Source organism: Canis lupus, chromosome 10 (genome assembly GCF_048164855.1).
Source record: "Canis lupus baileyi chromosome 10, mCanLup2.hap1, whole genome shotgun sequence".
NCBI classification, from domain to species: domain Eukaryota; kingdom Metazoa; phylum Chordata; class Mammalia; order Carnivora; family Canidae; genus Canis; species Canis lupus.
Genome location: NC_132847.1, coordinates 61,781,931 through 61,803,950, shown reverse-complemented (window position 1 = coordinate 61,803,950; position 22,020 = coordinate 61,781,931). Strand labels below are relative to the sequence as shown.

At 34.2% G+C, this 22,020-nt stretch overlaps 1 long non-coding RNA gene across 2 annotated transcripts in view; it reads right to left on the bottom strand.

Moving 5' to 3' along the window:
* LOC140641788 (uncharacterized) overlaps positions 1 to 20,865 on the bottom strand; it is an 85,912-nt gene extending 65,047 nt beyond the window's left edge. For both annotated transcript variants that reach the window (XR_012038375.1, XR_012038376.1), the window contains exons 1-2: positions 20,808 to 20,865; positions 8,520 to 8,610 (exon numbers count right to left, since the gene is read on the bottom strand). This is a non-coding gene — a long non-coding RNA (uncharacterized lncRNA). The remainder of the gene's footprint in view (positions 1 to 8,519; positions 8,611 to 20,807) is intronic.
* Between the last annotated feature and the right edge of the window lie 1,155 nt (positions 20,866 to 22,020).

Sequence of the window (22,020 nt, the reverse complement as noted above, 5' to 3'; positions counted from 1 at the left end):
CCGGAGTGAATTCTAATAACTTCTTAAAACTGGTTCTTTTTTTATTTAAAATGTTTCATTTGTTGAATATGGAGCATAGAATGGAGGTGAAGAAATGAGTTTCAGTAGAAAACCAGTTTGTTAATCTAAGCAAACTTGGTTTAACAACTTCATAAGACCAAAAAGCCACAAATTAAACTTCTCCCATTGCATGAATTTTAAACTAAATGAGCCTTTATAAAGCAACCAAGAGTGTCTTAAACTTTAGGTCCGGGCTGAGTTGTTGATATTAGGAACTCTTCCAAGAATAGAAAGTCAATAACTAAATGAATGTGAACTGGAAGTAGTTTATATGGATTTCAGAGGGCAACCAAGATAGGGTGCAAGCACAAGATGAGGAAGAAGTAAATGGTGGTGTAAATCCAGGATCATAAACCCCAGGGACACAGGCCAAACTCAAATCCAAGCCAGGCAGACATCTGTTCCAAAAAATTCTATTTTAAATGGGGCAGATATTTTGTGTGACATTACAGATTTGAGAGCAACAGAGGGGACACTGGTAAGAAGTATGAGTAATGACCACAAGCTGAGGCCAGAGACTTAGTATTCCCAGCCCAGCAGAGAAAGTTTAGTCTGTAGTTAGTCAAGCAGAGATATTGCACAGCATTAGTGTAGGTCAAGAAGTTTCAGCATGATGCTCTCACAGGCACCTGGGGTTTTGAACACCTCCAGAAACTCATTCATCAGGCATGGATGGCAGCTGTGAACTATTTTTGAATTTCACTTGCTAAGAAGAAAACTTAATATATTTTGGTTAGTTTTCATACTGGTTGGGATTTAGCTTGCAAGTGAGCATAGATCATTCCTGGAATGGGGTTAAAGGAGTAGTCATAACTAATATTGAGGTATATGGGGGGGGATGTGGGGTCGAGGGTGGCGAGTGATAAAGAGAGGCCAACCTCCTCTTAGGGAATTTCTGGTGGAGAGACCTTCACTCCCTCCTCAGTGTTTAAAATTTTAGGTCAAAAGAGGAATCTGGTAGCAACAGTCAAATATTCTTTGTTGTGATTATTCTCTTGTTATAAACCAGACTGTAATCAGAGCATTCCTTTATGGTGTTTTGTTAAATTATTCCAACACCATATAAACTAGATATTATCAGCTTTTATAGATGAAACAAAATAATGAGGTCTGGAGAGGTAAATGCCTTTCCTTTGACCGACTCCAAGCTCTGCGCTCTTCTTCTACACCTCTTCTTTTGGAGACATTCTTTTTATCTCTCCCATTTCACACAAAGCATCTGCAGAGACTGACTTGAGAAATTACCCTTGCTAACATAGAGTAATCCGCTGTAATTAGGCAAATTAAGCTCAAATAACGGTCCTTCGTTCGTACATATTGATACCCCGAGGAAAGATCATTTCTGAGACTTCTTCCATAAACCTGGCCAATGATTATATATATCATTGCAGAACAGGATAGCAGGGTGCTGTTGTATGATTCCATGCTGATCATAAATAAGTTATAGGAAGTAATTTGTATTTTTATCAGTAAGTGCCATCATCCTAGATGAACAAACAGCAGCAGTCACATTCCCCTCAATCATTATAGCTGCTTGTGGTGTGGTGTTTTTCATAATTCTGACTTTAGGTCTTAATCCAGCACTAACACTTAGCAGACCAGAGCAATATCTCTTCTGTGCTCTGTTTAATGTCCAAACATTAAAATTTTATGAATGACTGCAAATAGATAACAAGTGCCAAGGCAGGCCCCAGTTGCTATTGTTCAGCAGTGTTTGCTCTGCAGCAGTTTTTGGAGCTCTGCAAACATATCTTCCATCTGGCAGCTGGCTATGTTTTCAATTTTTTCTCTGTATAAAGCCCTTAGGCAATGCCATTTCATGCATTTTGCTACTCAGGCTAAGTGAATAGCTTATCAACATCTTCTGATGAAGTCCCATAATCAGTATTATTGATAAAGTAGAGAAAAATTATAAGAATATATTTGAATATTCTTCACTCATTAACAGAATCCATGGGGGGAAAAACCTTCAAATGCAAAAGTGTATGTTTGGTTAACAAATTAATCTTTTTATTTTCCTCCTTGTTAATAATACGCAGACATCTTCTGCTCTTCCCAGTCTTACAGTTTAGGTATCTCTGCTTACCCTGCATTGCCAGACTCAACCAAAATCTGACGTCAAGCTGGTCAAGTCAACTCCTTCTTTTTCACCATTGACCCAGCCCTGGAATTTGTTTCTTCTTGCAGACTCAGTGTACAGTGTGCTGTGGATGAAATTCTAGTCCATTTGAGCTTTCAGCATTGTACTATCTCCCATTCCTGGTCCCACACACCAGGCTGACTCATTTCACAGATGGACTTCTGTGTAAGATTACCCATCTTAAATGGGTAAATCAGGTGTAAATATCATAATGGGTAATGGGTAATATCATAAATATCAATAATGGGTATCATATCAATATCATAAATATCAAATATCATATATCAAATATCAAATATCATAATGGGTAATATCATGGTCAGGTGTAAATATCATATTTACACCTGACCATCTCATTCCAGATGACGCCCCCCCACCCCCGCCCCAGCAAAAGCCCTGTGTGCATATCTACTATAATTAACTCAAGTAGTTATTTTTTGACAGATAGTGCTTTATTTTTTTTTATTTTTTTTTAAATTTTTTTTATTTATTTATGATAGTCACAGAGAGAGAAAGAGAGAGAGGCAGAGACATAGGCAGAGGGAGAAGCAGGCTCCATTCACCGGGAGCCGGATGTGGGATTCGATCCCCGGTCTCCAGGATCGTGCCCTGGGCCAAAGGCAGGCGCCAAACCGCTGCGCCATCCAGGGATCCCCAGATAGTGCTTTAAAAAGAGTTGTTGCAGCTTATGAAGAATAATATGGAATTGGATGTCAAAAGCCTTTGATTCAGATCCATCTCTAACAGTTTTGTTTTAAGCAACCACCTAGCTAACCCTGGATCTTAGTTTCCATATCTGTCAAATGAGGAAGGGGGATTTTCAGAGCCTGTTTGGAAGAGGCAGAGAAATTTATCTACTCAGATCTCATCACTGTCCCCCTTAATTCCTGCACTGAAATTCACAAAGGAAATGCATCATACAATGAAAGAGAAAGAAAACAGCCTGGCCAGATCAGCTAAATTTAATCACAAGGTAGGGAGGTGGACTGCCCTGAATTCTATGTTAATTAGATGACTCTAGGTGTCCTTCAGTTCCAAGTAAGTCAATAATTCACTTGGCATTTGTTAGGAAAAGATAGTCAAATAATCAATTGATGTAGTTTATAAATTAGTAACTGACCGGTTTTATAGTCAAACTGGTTTTCATAAAATTAATGCAATCATTAATGTGAAGCATCAAAGGTGTTTTTTGTTGTTTTTATGCAATTCTAGCTTCAAAGTTCTATTAGAGCATTCAAAATTCCTTCGGAAGAGCAAAGACAAACTACAACTAAGTATCTCCCCCTATTGAATGACTAAAGAAAGCCTCTCTGTTAGGTAGGGAACATTAGTTAGAGTCTCAGATATTGGAAGCATTATAAATAGAGGGATAAACAAAGCACTGGTTTTCTGGGAACAAACAAATTTTAAAAGCAGAAGTTCATAATAAGATTAACGCAAATATTTTTCATCTTAAACAGGATCTTCCTACAATTTTTAAAAGCTAATACAAAAGGATTTTGCACAGAAGTTGAATCAGTCTAGAGTTCATCATGCTACTAACAAAGGTTCACATGCTTATATAAATGGAATTCATAAGAAGGTATTTAAAAAGCCTTACTTTGGCACCTGGGTGGCTCAGCTGGTAAGCATCAGCCTCTTGATTTTGGTTCAGGTCATGATCTCAGGGGCCTGAGACTGAACCTTGTGCATTCATGTTGGGCTCCCCCCTCAGGGGGGCGTCTGTTTATCCCTCTGCCCCTTCCTCTGCTCATGCTTTCTATCTCTCAAATAAATAAAATATTAAAAAAATTTAAATATAAAGCCCCACTTTATTTAGGAGTGTCCAATTTTCCTATGATTAAAGTCTTATTGGTCAAATCTCAACCTCAGTGAATATTATTTGGGAATTTTTCTTCTATTATTTTCTTCTATTATGTAGATGCACATACGTATTTTGCAAAATAGTATATTATGGGAATATAGTTTTGAATCAAGGTAGTTTTACTTAACCATATGTTATGAGCATTTTCCTATTGCACTAAATATTTCATAAAACTTAAAAGATTAGATTTTTATCAGATGAATACATCAAACTTTTTAAACATTTCCCTAAAAGAGATTTTGTTTATCATAATAGTGTTAACCAACATAGATTTTTACTCTATATAAGATATTATAAGATGTATACTATTCAATGCTTTACATGTATTAACATGTTTAATTCTCAAAATAAACATGAGGTAGGTATTATTTTTCTTGTTTTATGTCTAAGGGAACTGAGTTGTCCAGAAGTTATTACTTATAGCACCCACCTCACCTACCTCTTAATAAATACATTGACATATCTGCTAGCAGATCCATTGATGATATTTGCTAGTAGAGGAGACTTTATTATGGAATTCTTTTAGCAGGATCTATCCAATCTGTGTAGAATTGTTTGTGGTAAACAAACATATTTATAGGGAATAGTTCTTGGAATATGTCATATATGCTATGTAATGACAATGAAATTGAACAACTGAATGAGTAGGAAATATCGAAACAGTCCCCTTCTTTGCAAGTGACAGGACTATACACTATTCTTAGAGTATTCATAATGTGACAAGAAAGGACCTGGGGAACTGTCCTGATGGTCTCAAACCTCTCCCTGACATCCTTGAGGCTGGTAATTATTTATAAACTTGAAACTGCTATCTCCATATGGAGTAAAATTTTTTATTCATTTAAATCTTATTTTAGCAACCCTATCCTTTAGATAATATCAGTTATTTTTTTAAACATTTTTGATGTGTAGGGTATATTGGGAGACAATTATCTACATTTTGTAAGCACAATCACTCACTACCTTTGTTCCAAATAATTTTCATAGATGTTTATGTACTGAACAGTCTTGGAAAATAGAGGTGTTATCTCCCTCCAGAACAATGGGAAAGCAGCTTACTGTCTGGTGTCATTAAGGGTCAAGTTCCTCTCTTCTGTTGCAGTCGATCACATATGGGTATGTCACCTGGACCTCTTCACTTTCCTCTGTGGATGCCTGGGCTTGGGGCACTGGCACAAGAAAATACAAGAAAATGATACTGCGGCTACAGAGTCTCACATCCTTCCGCCAACCTTCATATAAGTGTTGCAGGCTAAATTTTTAGCTTGCAAGGAAGGTAAAAATCTCTTAACTCTTCACAATCCTTTTCTGGTTAAATTTCCCTGGGTTAAATTTCACTGGTACCTCATAGCATCAATTAACAATGTCATTAATAGTGGATAGACTGCCTCTATACTCACTTTTGACAACATAGGCTATTATAAAACAGAGGGAACTTTCTCAACTTTGTTAATTGATGGTAAATAAGGCATCTCTTTGTTTGGCTATGTACATTTTAATTGTTACTGAAGAAGTTATAATTACCTTTATTTGTTTACTCTTAAAATAGACTCTCAAACTCCATTGCCAGAGACACTGTCTAAAGTAATTTTATTTGGTGTGGTCTAACTCACTGCCCAGCATCTATTAGGTAATCAGAAAATATTTAGAATTGAATGGATAAAAAGGATGCATTGCTTTATGGGCTGCCAAGACCATTTCTGGTTCTTAATCTTTATTCTCTGAATTAACTATTTCTTTGTTCTAATTTTCTTGAAGTTTCAACTTTCCCTAAAAATTCACGAGTTTTTTTGAGAGTCATTTTCCATTAGCAATCTGCTCTCTTTCTTCTCAGTAACCTTTCTTTTCTTTGGCTGTCAGTTAAAGTAATCCATTGTTTCTAACTTTACAAAAGAGAAAATTGATCATTTATAAGTCGTTTCACTCTGACAACCCTGCAGAAGGATCTTATATTTTCCAGTCATCTGTTCCTTAAAGCCTAACAAACGCTAGTCTTCAGTTCAGCACACTCATCTTCTTATCTAGCATCTGTCTCTTCCATTAGCTTTGATGTTTTTTGTTTACCCTTTTGGACCAATTTACTGCCGTAATCTATGAATGGAGAAATTTTATTTGCTTCAGTGATTTTTATCCTGGTAGAATTGAAAGCTTATTTTCTGTAGGGTGATGTTAGCAGTGATTTCTGAAATTCTCATTCATATATACCAGATTGGCTTGCTTCTTCAAATCTCTTTTCAAAAAATAAATATTATAAATATATTGAACTGATTTAAAATTATGTATCTATATTTATACACATTGATATGTATTATTCTCATATGTATATGTATATTAAATGTTGTATTTTGGCACAAACTTTTGGGACAACAAACTGCCCATTTTAATCAAGAATCTTAAAAAATGAAAAATATACCTTTTCTCAAATTATCCTAAGGGCATCATTTGAAGTAGAGTAAAAAATAAAACTTTATGCTTAGAGATGGCCATTGCAACATTACTTCCATAGTCGAAAACTTTCAGAAACCTTAAATATCTAGCATTAAGGACATTAAATAATTAATGGTAATGTTTAGAAGAGTCTTAATTAGCACTGAAAAATGATATTTATGTGAAAACGCAGAAGTTTTAAAGAAACCACTTTGAAATGCTATCAATTATATTTGGGAGATGAAACTAGTTTAATCAAATTTTTTATTTAACAGTGTGTTCTCAAAGACTAATTTTGCTTCTCTGTATAATAGGAATAATAAATATAGCCCTCTTAACATTGTGGGTTTTTTTGGCAAGACTTAGAGAGGTAATGGATGCAAATTGCTTATTACAGTGCATTATACATATTAAACATATTATTAGCACCCGTTATTGGGGTGCCTAGGTGACCCAGTTAAAGTGTCTGCCTTTGGCTCAGGTCATGATCCCAGGGTCCTGGGATCAAGTCCCACATAAGGCTCTCTGCTTAGCAGGGAATCTGTTTCTCCCTCTCCTCCACTCCTCCCCACCACTCACGTACTCTCTTGTTGGTCCCTCTCTCTCACTCTCTCAAATAAACACATAAAATCTTAAAATAAAAATGAAAGAAACCGCTGTTATTGCTGCCTGGAATGATTATTCTTGTATTATTATTATTGGTAGTAGTATCTATCATTGACTAAAAAGCAATATTGTGCTTCCCACTTGCCTAGCATTATTTTTCAAAGTCAGAAACTGAGATTTGGATATGTTAACCAGTCCAAAGTCAATCTAAGATTGAGAAAAGTCAAGCTTCTAACATCTGTCAGAATGTTATCCTTGATAGGCATGCAACCATTGCTACCACCTGAATGTGTCATCTCAACATGGCAAACTGGGAAAGACTTGGAAAGCAGTGCTCACATATTTGCTGAAAAATGAATCCCATTAACTTCTCTACTAGACTATAACTTGTATAAAATCTGTGGGGTAAAGTGCTTATTATTATCAATTATTAAACTTACATATGTGTGGGATTGATTTAGATGTTAAATGACTTATGACACTCACCAACTAATTTAGATTAGAACTGATAATGTAACCCAGGTCTTCTAACTGTCCCTTTTCTGCATGTGACTATATTACCAGATAATCACAGTGAATGTATTCTTTCAGAGGTTAATCTGCAGAGCAAAGTTTTAGCAAAGGTATGTTCCCGTCTGGCTCAAAATCTTTAAAGTATAGGACTGTTATCCAAAATATACAAAGAGCTCTTAAACTCCACAATAAGAAAATGAACAACCCATTTTAAAAATGGGAAAACTATAAATAACTCTAGGCCTACATATTCGGTAATCTAGATTAAATCAACCAGTTCCTTGAAAGACACAATCTACCAGAATTCACATAAGAAGAAATACACAATCTGAATAGGCCTATGTCTATAAAAGAAATTGAATCAATAATTATTATCCTTATAAAACAGAAAGCATCAGGCCCAAATGGGTTCACTGGTGAATTCTAATAAACATTTAAGAAAGAAATTAGGCCAATTTTCTATAAACTCTTTCACAAGACAAACGCAGAAGGAATATTTCCTAACTCATTCCAGGAGGCCAGCATTACCCTAATAATGTTTTGAAACCAAACAAATACATTATGAGAAAGGAAAACTACAGACCAATCTATCATGAGAAATAGATGCAAAAATTCTCAGTGAAGTATTAGCAAATCAAATCCAGCAAAGTATAAAAAGAATTATACACCACTACTCAGTAGGATTTATCCAAGGTATTGAGAGCAATTTCAATATTCAGAAATCAGTTTATGTGATCCATCAATCAAGAAGAAAAATCACATCATCATATCAATAGATGCAGATAAAGAAATTGATAAGTTCCAACACCAAGTCATGATTTAAAACTCTCAGTAAACCAGGAATACAGGGGGCTTCCTCAACTTGATAAAGAATATCTTCAAAAAACCTGTAACTAACACTGTACTTACTGATGAGAAACTTGAATATTTCACGATAGAATCAGGAACAAGACAAGGATATCCTCTCTCACCACTGCTCTTCAACATTGTACTGGAAGTCCTAGAAAATCCAATAGGACAAGAGAAGGAAATAAAAGGTAAAAGATCAGGAAGGATGCCATCATTGTCAATATAGAAAATTCCAAAAAATCAGCAAAAGGACAAAATCCTCCTGGAATAATATGCAATGATAGCAAGATTTTTATAAGGTTAACATATGAAAGTCATTTGCTTTAGCTATATATTAGCAATGAACCAATGAAATTTGAAATTACAAACCACTACAATTGACATTACCACTGACATTAGCACTCCAAAAAATTAAACAATTTAAGTATAAATCTAATAAATATGTCCAAGATCTATATGAGAAAAACTATAAAGCACTGATAAAATAAATAAAAAAACTAAAAAAATGGATAGATATTTAATGTTTATGAATAGGAAGACTCAATATTGTCAAGATGTCAGTTTTTCCTAAATTAACCTATAGATTCAATGCAATCCCAATCAAAATCCTTGCAAGTTATTTTGTGGACACTGACAAACTGATTCTAAAGTTTATATGGAGAGGCAAAAAAACCAGAATAGCCAACACAATATTGAAGGGGAAGAAGAAAGTTGGAAGACTGACATTACCCACTTAAGATATACCAAAAAGGTACAGTAATTAAAAGACTGTGGTATTAGTGAAAGAACAGACAGATCAATGGAAAAAAAAAAAGAGAGAGAGCTCAGAAGTAAACCCACATGGGGCACCTAGGTGGCTCAGTGGCTGAGCATCTGACTTTGGCTAGGTTGTTGTCCCAGGGTCCTGGGGTCCTGGGATTGAGTCCTGCATCAGGCTCTTTGGAGGGAGCCTGCTTATCCCTCTGCCTATTCTGCCTCTCACCATCTCTCATGAATAAATAAATGAAATCTTAAAAAAAAAGAAACTCATACAAATATAGTAAACTGATCTCTGATAAAGGAGAAAAAGCAACGGAGCAAAGGTAATCTTTTCAACAACAAATGGTGCTGGGAAAACTGGACACCTAATTGCAAATAATGAATCCAGAAACAGACCGTACATTCTTCACAAAAGTTAATTCAGAATGTGTAGTAGACTTAAAACACCTATAAAACAAAATAGGAAAAAATGTAGGCAAACTTGTGCTTAGCAGTAAATATTTAGATACAACAAAGGCATGACCCATGAAAGAAAAATTGATAAACTGAACTTCATTAAAATTAAACATTTCTGGTGAGAGACTATCAAGAGAAGTGCTAGAGAATAAGAGAAAATATTTACAAAAGGGGCACCTGATAAAGGACTGCTATCCCAAATACACAAAAACTCTTAAAATCAACAAGAATATGAACAACACGATTAAAAATATGAGCTGAAGACATTAACAATCACTTCCCCAAAGAAGATATATAGATGGTAAATAAGTATATAAACAAATATTCCATATGGTACGCCTTCAGGGAAATACCAATGAAAATAATGAGATACTACACACACCTTAGAATGGCCAAAGTCCAGAACACTAACAACATCAAATGTTGATATGATATGGAGCAGCAGGAACTCTTAATTGCTAGTTGTAATGCAAAATTATACAGCCATTACATTATTTAACTATTAAATATTTTGTTTACTTATGAGAGAGAGTGAGAGAGAGAGAGAGCATAAGTGGGGGAGCGGTCAAAGGGAAAGGGAGACGCAACCTCCCCACTGAGCAGGTAACTTGACATGGGGCTCGATCCTAGCACCCTGGGATCATGACCTGAGCTAAAAGCAGACACTTAACTGACTGAGCCACCCATGCACCCCGATACAGCCATTTTAGAAGACATTTGGGTTGTTTCTTGCAAAAAGAAACATACTTTTTTTTTTTTTTTTTGGTGAAAAAGAAATTTACTATGTGATTCAGTAATCACATTCCTTGGTATTTAGAGGAGTTGAAAACTTATGCCCACACAAATACTTGCACATGGTTGTTTACAGCAGCTTTATTCATAACTGCTGAAATTTAGAAGCAACCAAGATGCCCTTCAGTAGGTAAATGGATAAATAAACTGCTACATCCAGGAAATGGAGTATTACTCAGTGCTGAAAAGAAATGAGCTCTCAAGCCTTGAAAAAGGATGGAGGAATCTTAAATGTATATTACTGATTGAAAATCTGGAACAGGTATGTACAGTATGATTTAAACTATATGAGATTCTGGAAAAAAAACACAAAACCATGGAGACATTTTTTAAAAATTATGTTTTTTAATTTTTAAAAAAATTTTAAAAGATTTCATTTATTTATTCATGAGAGATACAGAGAGAGAGGCAGAAACATAGGCAGAGGGAGAAGCAGGCTCCATGCAGGGAGCCAGATGTGAGATTCGATCCCAGGACTCCTGGATCATGCCCTGGGCCAAAGGCAGGCGCTCAGCCGCTGAGCCCCCAGGCGTCCCTATGGTTTTTTTTTTTTTTTTTTTTTTAGTTGTCTTAAGCATCTCTTCCATTTGCCTATTCATGAATTTTCATCTTTTTAATAAACTGGTAAACCTAAAAATGGAAAAGAAAAGAAAGAAAAAAATATTAAAGGCTGCCAGAGCTCGGGAGCACAGAGGGCTGAAGAAGCAGAGCAGTAAGGATTTGGGGACAGTGAACCTATTCTGTATAATATTATAATGGTGGAAACATTTCATTAAATATTTGCCAAAACTTATAAATTATACAGAACTCCCCATGAGGCAATAAAAAAAAACCCTCATAAAATGTACAAGATTACACTCTAACATAAACTATGGACTTTGGGTGATAATGATGTCAAAGCAAGGTCACAGATTATAACCAATGTACCATGTTGGTGGGGGGTGGTGACAATAGGGGAGGCTGTGCATGTGTTTGGGCAGAGGGTATATGAGAACTCTCTACTTTCTGTTCAATTTTGCTGTGACCTATAACTGCTTTAAAAAATAGTCTATTTCCAAAACCTTTTAAAAGTGTTCAGCTTTTCTGACTGTGATGTGGCTTTTCACCTTGGATATATTATAGGTGTTTTTATTTTCATTGTCATGCTCACCATTGTTACTACTAATAAAATGCAATGGAAAAAAATGAAAAGCAATTACCCATGACTCTTTCTATCCTAATATAGCAGGTATTTTTCATTCTTTGTGTATTACTTTCGTGTGTTATTTGCAAATAGCTTATTTTACACAGTTGAAGCTGAGTATAAATTACAATCTATGGGTTTTTTTTTTGCCACTTGAAATTGTATTACAAATACTTGTCTCCCCTTTATCTTCATAATCATCATTTTTCATAGCTGTGTAATATCCCATTATATGAATGTACCATCATTTAACAAGCCTTTCCCTATTGTTCAGCATTTATTCTATTACAGAAAATGCTGCACTGAATATTCTTTAAGCATATACCTTCTTTCTTCTGTTGAATTATTCCCATAGGACAAATTTCCAAATGTGGAATTACCATAGCAAAAGCCATGAAAACCTTTGGTTTTGCTACATATTAGCATATTCTTTTCAGAAGTAATCTATACTGAAATGAATAGAGTACAAATGCACTGATTTGGCTATAACTTTTTTTTTTTTTGCATTAGATACCATCACCTCTAATGATGATTTGTTAGTTACTGTGGAAATGTTTTAAACCAATTTAATCATTTTATTAAAAATTTGGCTATAATAATAATGCTACATAGGAATATCAGTATTACTGTATTTCCTGAAAGCAATCCTATACTCAACTATGTTTGAACTTCAGTCAAAGCAGGAGAAATAAATATTTGAGACAAGTTGATTAATGATTGCCAATACTTAGGTGTGTAAGTATATGGTTTTGAAAATTTGGAAGTAGCTCTGTATCTAAAATAATTTAATCGCTTACTTTGGTAATTGGGTTAAAATAATTGAAGAGCTTTTTATAAATATCACAAACTAAAAGATAGTCTCTGTGTAATTAGGTACATTACAAATCCAGAAGTTTAAATTTAACATTGCTAAGAGTGATGGATAAGGGCAGTAGCAAACCCTCTGCATTTCTTAATCACGGATTCTACTTTTTCATTGTTCCAATGTATACATGGCTTTGAGAATGCAGATTGAACAGACTGGCTCAGCAATGCCAGGATAGATTTAGTATTTAAAGTTCAGTCAAATACCAAAAGGCCCAGAGGTTTTCTTCTGCACTAAAATAGCAAATCCCATTAGTTAGAAAAGCAGAAGAGAATAGAGTACCTCACCATCTTACCCACATAATTCCTTGATGTTTTCATGGATAGCACTCCCCTTCACAGTGGTTTTGCAGATTAGACGAATCCAACATCCATTTTTGACCATACTTGTTAATACTGAGTTGATAAAACTCATTTAGTCAAAGTTAATATATTTCTATCTATTAGGCAATTTCTAAATGCATTTCCAAGTAAACAGTCAGAAACACTGGTCTAGCCTGTACTTTTCTAACAAATGTATAGATCTCGTAATAAATTAAATTGGAATTTCTTTTCACTCTCCAAGATTAACTTGGTGGTTGCCTTAAGGCAACAGCAATTAAAAGTTGTTTTAGATTCTTTTCTTCTGAACTAAGCAGTATTAAATTTCTGAAGAGATGTTGGTAGATGAAACTGACCTTGTGGCATACACAAATAGGAAAATTCAACTATTTTATTTTTCTTAGGCTAACCAATGTCTACAGTGAATATTTTTGTAAGAAAGTATAAATATGTGAAATTGATGGACATATTTACCCAGAGATATCAGCACTTTGCTTAGATAATTAATACTTATGATTCAGAAAACTTATTCAGATAAATCATCAGGGAGATAGACCACTGTGTCCCAAGTAATAAGTATATTTTATTAGCATATATTTGATGGGCAGCAAGTCTAGAATTAAAGATAAAATTATTAAAACTGAAATGAGTTTTTTAAATTTCAATTTCATGTACAAAATCACATAAAAAAACACAATACCATATGGTATTGCAAATTGGAAACCATTTTGGAGACAAATAGATTATGCCAAAAAATAAGTAATATCCTTTTGTGGAAGAAATTTCCTTTAGTCTTTTAAGTCTTTGATAATACAATTGGACAATTCATTTTAATTTGGCTTAAATACTAGGGCAAAACTGTTTAAAATGTTCGTTAAGTATATATCATATATTTATGTTTTTTAAAAAACTCCAGTTATTTTATATTTTTCTTGCCAAATTACTGTGGGGCCTCTATAGTGATTTTTCATGGAAGCACTGAATAGAATATTTTGGTCAAACCCATTTATACACACATATGCACACACACACAAATATACACACAATTTTTAAATATTTAAGTAAGAATGGTAATTATTTTGTGATAGGTATTTGGTAAGAAAGTCATGCTTTTTTACTCTTCCCAATTATTAGCAGAGAAGAAATACCGACACTTAGAAATGTGCTTGTTAAGCCCAGATTCACTACAAGTAGAGTGAGTTATTGATTTTAATGATTTAAAAAGGTTCAACCTCTAGCATAGGGATTTATCTCCCATATGAAACATACCCATGTTCATGGTCTTGAACTTTTTGTCATCAGCCACCCCTGTGCTCTGGTAAGTGGATAATTTTGCAGCTTGGGGAGGCACTTGGGTGTAATAAAACACACTATAGAGATTTCTTTCTCCCTCTCCTGAACTCTGCATTGTGTTAGAAGCAATAAATGTACTTAGGAGAAAAATACCATTTTGGAGATGAATAGAAAATATTCAAGTATGAAACAAAGAATTGAGGTTAAAGCTGAAAATAAATCTTTAAAATGTTTTGAAAATTAGCTCTAGTGATCAAATGAGTGAAGTATTTTCATGTGATGTTAAACAAAGGAACTAGATCTCAAATATTTTAAAACCAATTGTTAGAGATTATCTAAGACCATATATTGTGGTTTCTAAATTTTCTTCTCTAGGGCTGAGTTCAAATCTGTCTTCAGACTTTAGATTAACAACTGTTACTTTTCTCTATAGGAGTCACTGAAGTCAAGAGGGAATGGTCAGGCTTTCAAATCAGATGATCCCTGATCAAAGCTATAATCATCTCTGCTGCCCATTAACCGAGTGACTCTGAGCAAATGTGTTATGGAGCACATTATGAAGCCATTGGTTTTCTTTATAGAAAGCAACTCTGAAAGGCCATGGTTTGCAGCATACATGACAAACGTTTTCATCTAAAGTTTTAAGTCTGAGAGAATGATAACTGCTTCCTGGAACTCTGTATTGAGAAGATTTGAAGATAGATTCAGATTCAATACAAGAGTGGGCCATAATCAATTATTCCCAAATATCAGATATTTTTAAAACACCCCAGATGATTGTATAGCCAGTACTGGGCTGACCTGTTCAACCACCTGAATATAGTCATTAATCCATAAGTAGTATAAAAACAAAGAAAATGACACCTAAGAAAATCAAAGACAAACCACAGAAAAGCAAATATAATCACAAAATTTAGAGAGCAGATTTTCTATATTGGGAGGTACAGTAAATAGGATTTCTAATTTCTTGCTAGAAACAATAGTGTTCAGAAGACAGAATTTTATATCCTTTCAAGAATGAAGGTAAAATAAAAAGAAAAGAATGAAGGTAAAATAAAGATATTTTTACATTAAAAAAAGATATTTTTAGATAAATTAAAACTAATAGAATATGTCACCAGCAGACCTACATTACAAGAAATATTAAGAAGGTATCTGGGTGGCTCAGTCAGTTAAGCATCTGACTCCTGATTTCGGTTCAGGTCATGATCTCAGGGTTATGAGATTAGGCCCCATTTCAGGCTCTGTCCTTAAAGAGGAGTCTGCTTGAGATTCTCTCTCCCTTTCTCTCTCTGCCCCTTCCCCTGCTCAAGAGCTCTCTCTCTCTCTGTCTCTTTCAAATAAATGAAAAAAAATCTTTAAAAAAAAGTTTTTTTCAGGAATCCCTGGGTGGCTCAGCGATTTAGCGCTGCCTTCAGCCAGGGGTATGATCCTGGAGCCCTGGGATCAAGTCCCGCATCCGGCTCCCTGCGTGGAGCCTGCTTCTCCCTCTGCCTGTGTCTCTGCCTCTCTCTATGTCTCTCATGAATAAATAAATAAAATCTTTAAAAAAAAAAGTTTTTTCAGACCATAGGGAAATGTTACCACATAGAAATTTGCTCTTTAGGAAGGAATAGTATCAGAAATAGTTTTTCTATTTATTTATTTAAAATATAAATGATTAGTTAAAACAACATTGTAACATATTGTGTGATTAGTAACATATGTAGATGTAATACACATGGAAACCACAGCACAAGGTGGGTAATTTCAAGGTTCTCACATTTTACATGAAGAGATATGTGAACTCTAATTATTCTAACTCAAATTACTCTAATTTGGGAGACATTATAGAAAGGAACCTCTAAAAATTAATACCAAGAGGTATAGCAAAGAATCTAAAGATAATTTAAAAGAGAATTATAAAAAAAAAATTCAGGGATGCCTGGGTGACTCAGTGGTTGAGCATCTGCCTTTGGCCCAGGGCGTGATCCTGGAGTCCTGAGATCGAGTCCCACATCAGGCTCCCAGCAGGGAGCCTGTTTTTCTCTCTACCTATGTCTCTGCCTCTTTCTCTGTTCTCGTGAATAAATAAATAAAATCTTTAAAAAAAATTCAATTAACATAAAAGAAGTTCAGAAGGAGTAACAGAGGAACAAGGAACAGAAATTATAAATAGAAAATAATTAGTAAAGTGGGATAAACATATCTTATTTACAATTACATAAATCTACTCCTATATAATTATATAAATGTAAATTGACCAAGTAGTATAATATGCATATATGAGTGAAAAGGAAAAAAAAAATCTCAGCAAGACCTAAATATATGCTGTTTAGAAGTGATACACTAAATATAAAGACTCACAGAGGTTGAATTCAAAGGATGCTAAAAAAATACCAAATAAATAGTAAGGATAATATCAGATGATGAAGACAAAACCTATTACCAGAGATTGAGAGGAATTTCAAAATAATAAATGGATTAATTCTGCAGAAAAATATTTCAAAAAACAAGTCTGCCTCTAAAAATAGAGGCTCCAAAACACATAAAGTAAAATCTGACAGATATAAAGAGAAAAACAGATAAATGCATAAGCATATTTTGTGATATTAATACCACTTGTTCAGTAACTGATAGAATATCCAGACAAAATATTAGTAAAGACATAGAATATCTTTAACCACCTTGACCAAATTGACATTCATAGAAAACTACATCTAACAATTTGCCAAATGTACATTTTTTAGAAGGGCACAGTATACATCCAATAAGATGGGACATATGCTAAGCCATCAAAACGATCTCAATAAGTTATAAAAGACTGAAATGTGAGAGAGTTTAACTGTGACCATAGTGGACTTAAAATCAGGGACAATGTTATATCCAGAACAACCCTTTTCTAAACGTTTGGAAATTGAAAAACTTCAAGTAAAGCTACGGTAAAAGGAGAAATTGAAAAGGTAATTTTTTGAATGACAATGAAAATATAACTATTTGTAAGATTCAGCTGAAGCAATGCTTTGAAGAAAATTTTAGCTTTAATAGCTTGTTTTAGAAAAGAAGGAAGATATAAAACAAGTGATATAAGGCAGAGTTTGATAAATAAGAGCCAGTGGGCCAAATACTGGTAGGGATATTTTTTATAGCCCATCAAACAGAAATGCCTTTAGATTTTTAAATGGCTATATTTTAATAGTCAGATATGTTTATGTAGAATATCTTCAATATGCATACCTATAAAAGTATCTATAGAATATCCTCAATCTGCAAAGCTTAAACTATTTATTCTTTGGCTCTTTACCAAAAAGTTTACTCAACCATGACCTAAAGTTCTATTTTAAGAAGCTAGCAAAGAAGGGGCCAGATGGCTTCATTGATGAATTCTTTGAAAGTTGTCTCCAGTTAATTTTCCTAGCCACTTTACTTCATCATTATGTGCTACGATCTCATTTCATATATGAGCTTCTCTTAGAGACTCATTGCTCCCCACCCTTGAAATTTCCATTCTGTACCCTGAAAGGAACCCCGGATGTGACTCTATTCCCCTTGCTGTGCTACTCCTTTTTGCTTCCCTTACCCATGTCAACAGAGCAGTCTTCCTACTTCTCTACACTACTTCCTACACTCTACACATATATATGTTATGTTCTCTACACATAACCTCTTTGTCCCAAGATGGCATGTACCTTGCTGTCTTCATAGAGACCATAAAGGGAGAAGAGGCCAGAAGGAAAACAGATTTGTTTCCATAAGGAAAGAAAAAAAATACGACCTCCCCCCCTCCTTTAAAGTGATTTTCTTTATATTTAGCATTATTCCAGGGCTAGTGATAAAATATAGATTACCATGGTAAAAAGCCCATTGGGGTCAGGGTGCATCAAGCTAGATGTAAGATAAAAAAAAAAGATGGAGATTCTAGAAGCTGGGGGAATGCACTTTCTTCATAGCAACATTTAAAGTTTGCTCTTTGTTTTTGTCGTTTTAGCACGGCATACTTTGAATTAGTCTGGTTGGCCAGTCAGTTGCCTACAATTCAGTCACATTGTCTAAACGTTTGCCATTTTGGATTGTTCCATCTTATTTATAAATATGCACAAATATAAATTTCCGAGAGATGATAAAATGTCACTGAATCTACATCAGACAATTCTTAGTGAAAAATCTGAGCAAAAGCACATGTAAAAAGTTAAAGAATGAGTCAGGATGCACATAAAAATACAAAAGACTACCAGAGTATATATTACTAAGCATTTGTTTAACTCTTGACAAGTAATAAAACACACGGCTGTGAGATACATTGTTTCATAATCTTGACAGCAACTCTGAACTAGACAAGGTCATATTTATTAATTTATTTTTAATTTTTAATTTCTTATGAAGAGGATTTAGAAAGGCTAAGATTAAGTAAATAAAGCAAAATAAAAATATTTGGGATGCTTGGGTGGCTCAGTTGGTTAACTATCTGATTCTTGGTTTTGGTTGAAGTCATGATCTTAGGGTCCTGGGGCGGAGCCCTTGCACTGGGCTCATGTGAGCATGGGGTCTGCTTGGAATTCTCTCTCTCTGCCCCTCCCCTATTTGTGTGTGAGCGCTCACTCCCTCTAAGATAAACAACAATTTTTAAAAAATATACTTAAGCAAGAGATGAGACTGTAAGTCTCAGAAATGTAATAGATTTGAAAATGAAATTAGTACCCATGATATATCCCATAAGTTTACACACATTTGCTAAAGATGGACATTAATTTTGCTCTAAACTAATAAATCACTATTAATCCTATAACTCATAGTGCACATAAGATAACAACCCTTAGGATGAATGTATTTTTTTTAGAAGAAAAACCAAAAATGAATTTCTCTTACGGGTCCTCATAGAAGGCATATGGGTAATTTGATGAAAAGTGTTCTCACAACTGATCAGTACATGCTGTGATGACCATAACAGACTTTTTATGAAGTTCCTTTAATATAAACTATAATATAAATATAAATTTATATATTTGTAAATATAAATTGCTTTCACAAAGTAAGAGCAATTTTAGAAGGGGATTGAGAGGAGGCTGGGTATCCCCATTTGGCAAAAGTAGAAATGGGAAGAACAGAATACGCTCTTGCAAAAAGAGGGAACCTGAGTTGAGAATTAAATAATCAGCACATTTAATTGTTGAACATAATCTGCATAAATTCTTCCCAGGTTATCTATTAAAATCCATATTTTTCAGTTGATAAAAATTGTTTTAGAGACAACATTGCTTGATCATAACAATATATTTAAATAGTGAGAGAGCCAAGATTTAAAGAGGGTCTAACTAGATCCAAAGCACAAATTCTTTACACCACTATACCTTGCCCATTAGGTAGATAAGGAGGTAGATGCAATTAACTGGATGAAGAATTATGCAACTATTTTATTCTTTAAAAATAACTATGAATTGAATTCTTAAGGATGAATCAATCATGAGTTATTTCACTACACAAAACTCTCAGCTATAAAGTATTAAAAATAATCCTAAAATTGTTGATTTTCATTTTTACCAGTAACTTTCAGAGTATTTATATCCCTATATATGTATATTCCTATAAATCCTATGTTCAGTGACCACCTCTAGTCAGGAGGAAGATATTGCACTGAAGTTAATTGTTATCTCCCTTACAGAAGTTAATAATTTTGCAGCCTAATGCCACTAAAGATAAAATTTTTGTGATCTTATAGCCTGAGGATATCAGAAGTGATATATGATACACCAACCTTATTAATTCCTTTTTAAAAAAAAATTAGGTTTAAATAAAAAACCAAGCAAAAGGGTTCTGGCATTTGAAAGTAAGTAGGCTTTTATCTATTATTAATTCACATAAGAAAAACAGCTATGATGGCAAAGGCCAGATACTTATACACAGGCTATAAATATGGATGAATAATTCATTTTTCTATTAATGTTGAATTTATAGTCTAATGATTGAACTCGATTTTTTCTCTTCCTAGAAGGACATGCACCAAGCAAAATACTGCACTGTCAACAGAACATAAAGCAATGCAGTAAACAAAATGAGATTTACTGGTCACATATTTTTCTTATTGGAATGTCCCCTATTCATAGACTTTATATTATGACTCACTAGAAGGTTCTGGAAAATCATATCTTTCTAGAGATAACCTTAAGTGTGAAGAGGTATTTGCCTCTCTATCAGGCAACATGTGATTTGACAGCTGCCAGAAGGCCCCTGTGCTCCATGTTACTGAGTCTGTAATCCAGGGCATTTTCTTCTGAATTTCTTTATTATAATTCAAATATACTTTCCCAGATCTCAACTTCTCACTCCAAGTCAGACAGCAAAACTGATGATCCAAACTTAAAATTTATTTATGGTGCTAGGAAGTCCTTGACCGTCTCTTCTGAGATGATCTCATTTTAAGACTGAGAGGGACTCATTCCAATTAAAAGGTTATTCCTAAAACAAATTTTCAGTGACCAGTCACTGTAATCTGGAATGAAAAGTCAATCAATTTGATGCCACCTGCCCTTGTTGCCCACTGGATGCATGCCTAAACCAAACACAGAAATGAGTACATCATACACACTCAGTTTGCCTAAGGCAGATCACACATCATCTATGAAGAATTGCCGAACACACACCTACACACACACACACACACACACACACACACAGAAAAACAAAAACAAAAAAACAGCAATTACCTCTCAACTTCACAGATGCTCCACACGTTTAAATCCATCTTTCTTCTCCACTCCCATGTACTTCTGACACTGACTATCATAGGTTATATTTGTACTGCGGTATCATTCTAATTCTTCATGACACAAACAAGGTAAGTTGGCACAGAAGACAGAGATAATATTTCTGGAATCCATTTTTATACCATAAAGCTAGTAATATCCTAACTTTAAGCAGAAGTAGTTCCAAATATCTATATGATATAGTTACATATAATATAGTTACATGTAATTCAGTGGCTCTGAATTACATATATACTAAAACCCCCAAACTAACTATATCTCCGATTCAAATTCCTTTTAGTCAAACACAAAAATTTTCTGGTTATTCCAGAAAGGTTGGACTGGAGAGAAATGGGACTTAGATTGGAATACTTATCTGTAGGTAAAAGTAGGTTAGAGTATCCTGCTTTGCAAACTTTACAAAAAATATGTGACTATATGAACCCAATATTAGGGCCCCTCCAGGGGTACCTTTATTTAAGGGGACCTGACTGAGGTTTAAGCTTCATTAGCCTTATTAATTTTTTAGTACTTGTGTCCTGTGATAACATTTTGGATAAAGAAGAGTCAGGAAACTTTGATGCCATATCCCTTGGATGAACAATATGGCAAGGACAAAGGCATACCTGCGGTTTTCAAAAAGAATCCCAAACTATTACAAAGGGTGCTAGGTACTAAAAAGCCAATTAGTATGATGGCAGTGATAATGAAACTGTTAATGAAATACATAGAATGGAAAGCTCCATATCTTTTCTCAAAAATATAACTACCCTAGAAATCATTAAATTTCTTAAATCAATTTAGTTCATTTAATACTTAATTCATTTTCAGTAAAGTCTCTTTTCAAAAACATAAAGCCTTTCAAGGAATGATTTATACTCTTATTAAATAATATAAGTATCAGCTTAAGCTTTTATATGGCCATCTTTCACATCCTTTTTATAAGGCAGTTTTATCTATGCTTCTTAATCCCTTAAGAGAAAGTAACTTTCAAAATGATTTCAGTTAATTGTTTAATAAGATATGTAAAGTGTGTTTCAAGAATATTATCTTTTCCACAGTTCCATTGTATCAATGAAAATATCTATAATTTCAATGCTACTGTATATTCATGAGGTTGAATTTGTGTCTAGGAAGAGTGGTAAATAAAGGAATTGGTGAATTAGAGGTTAGG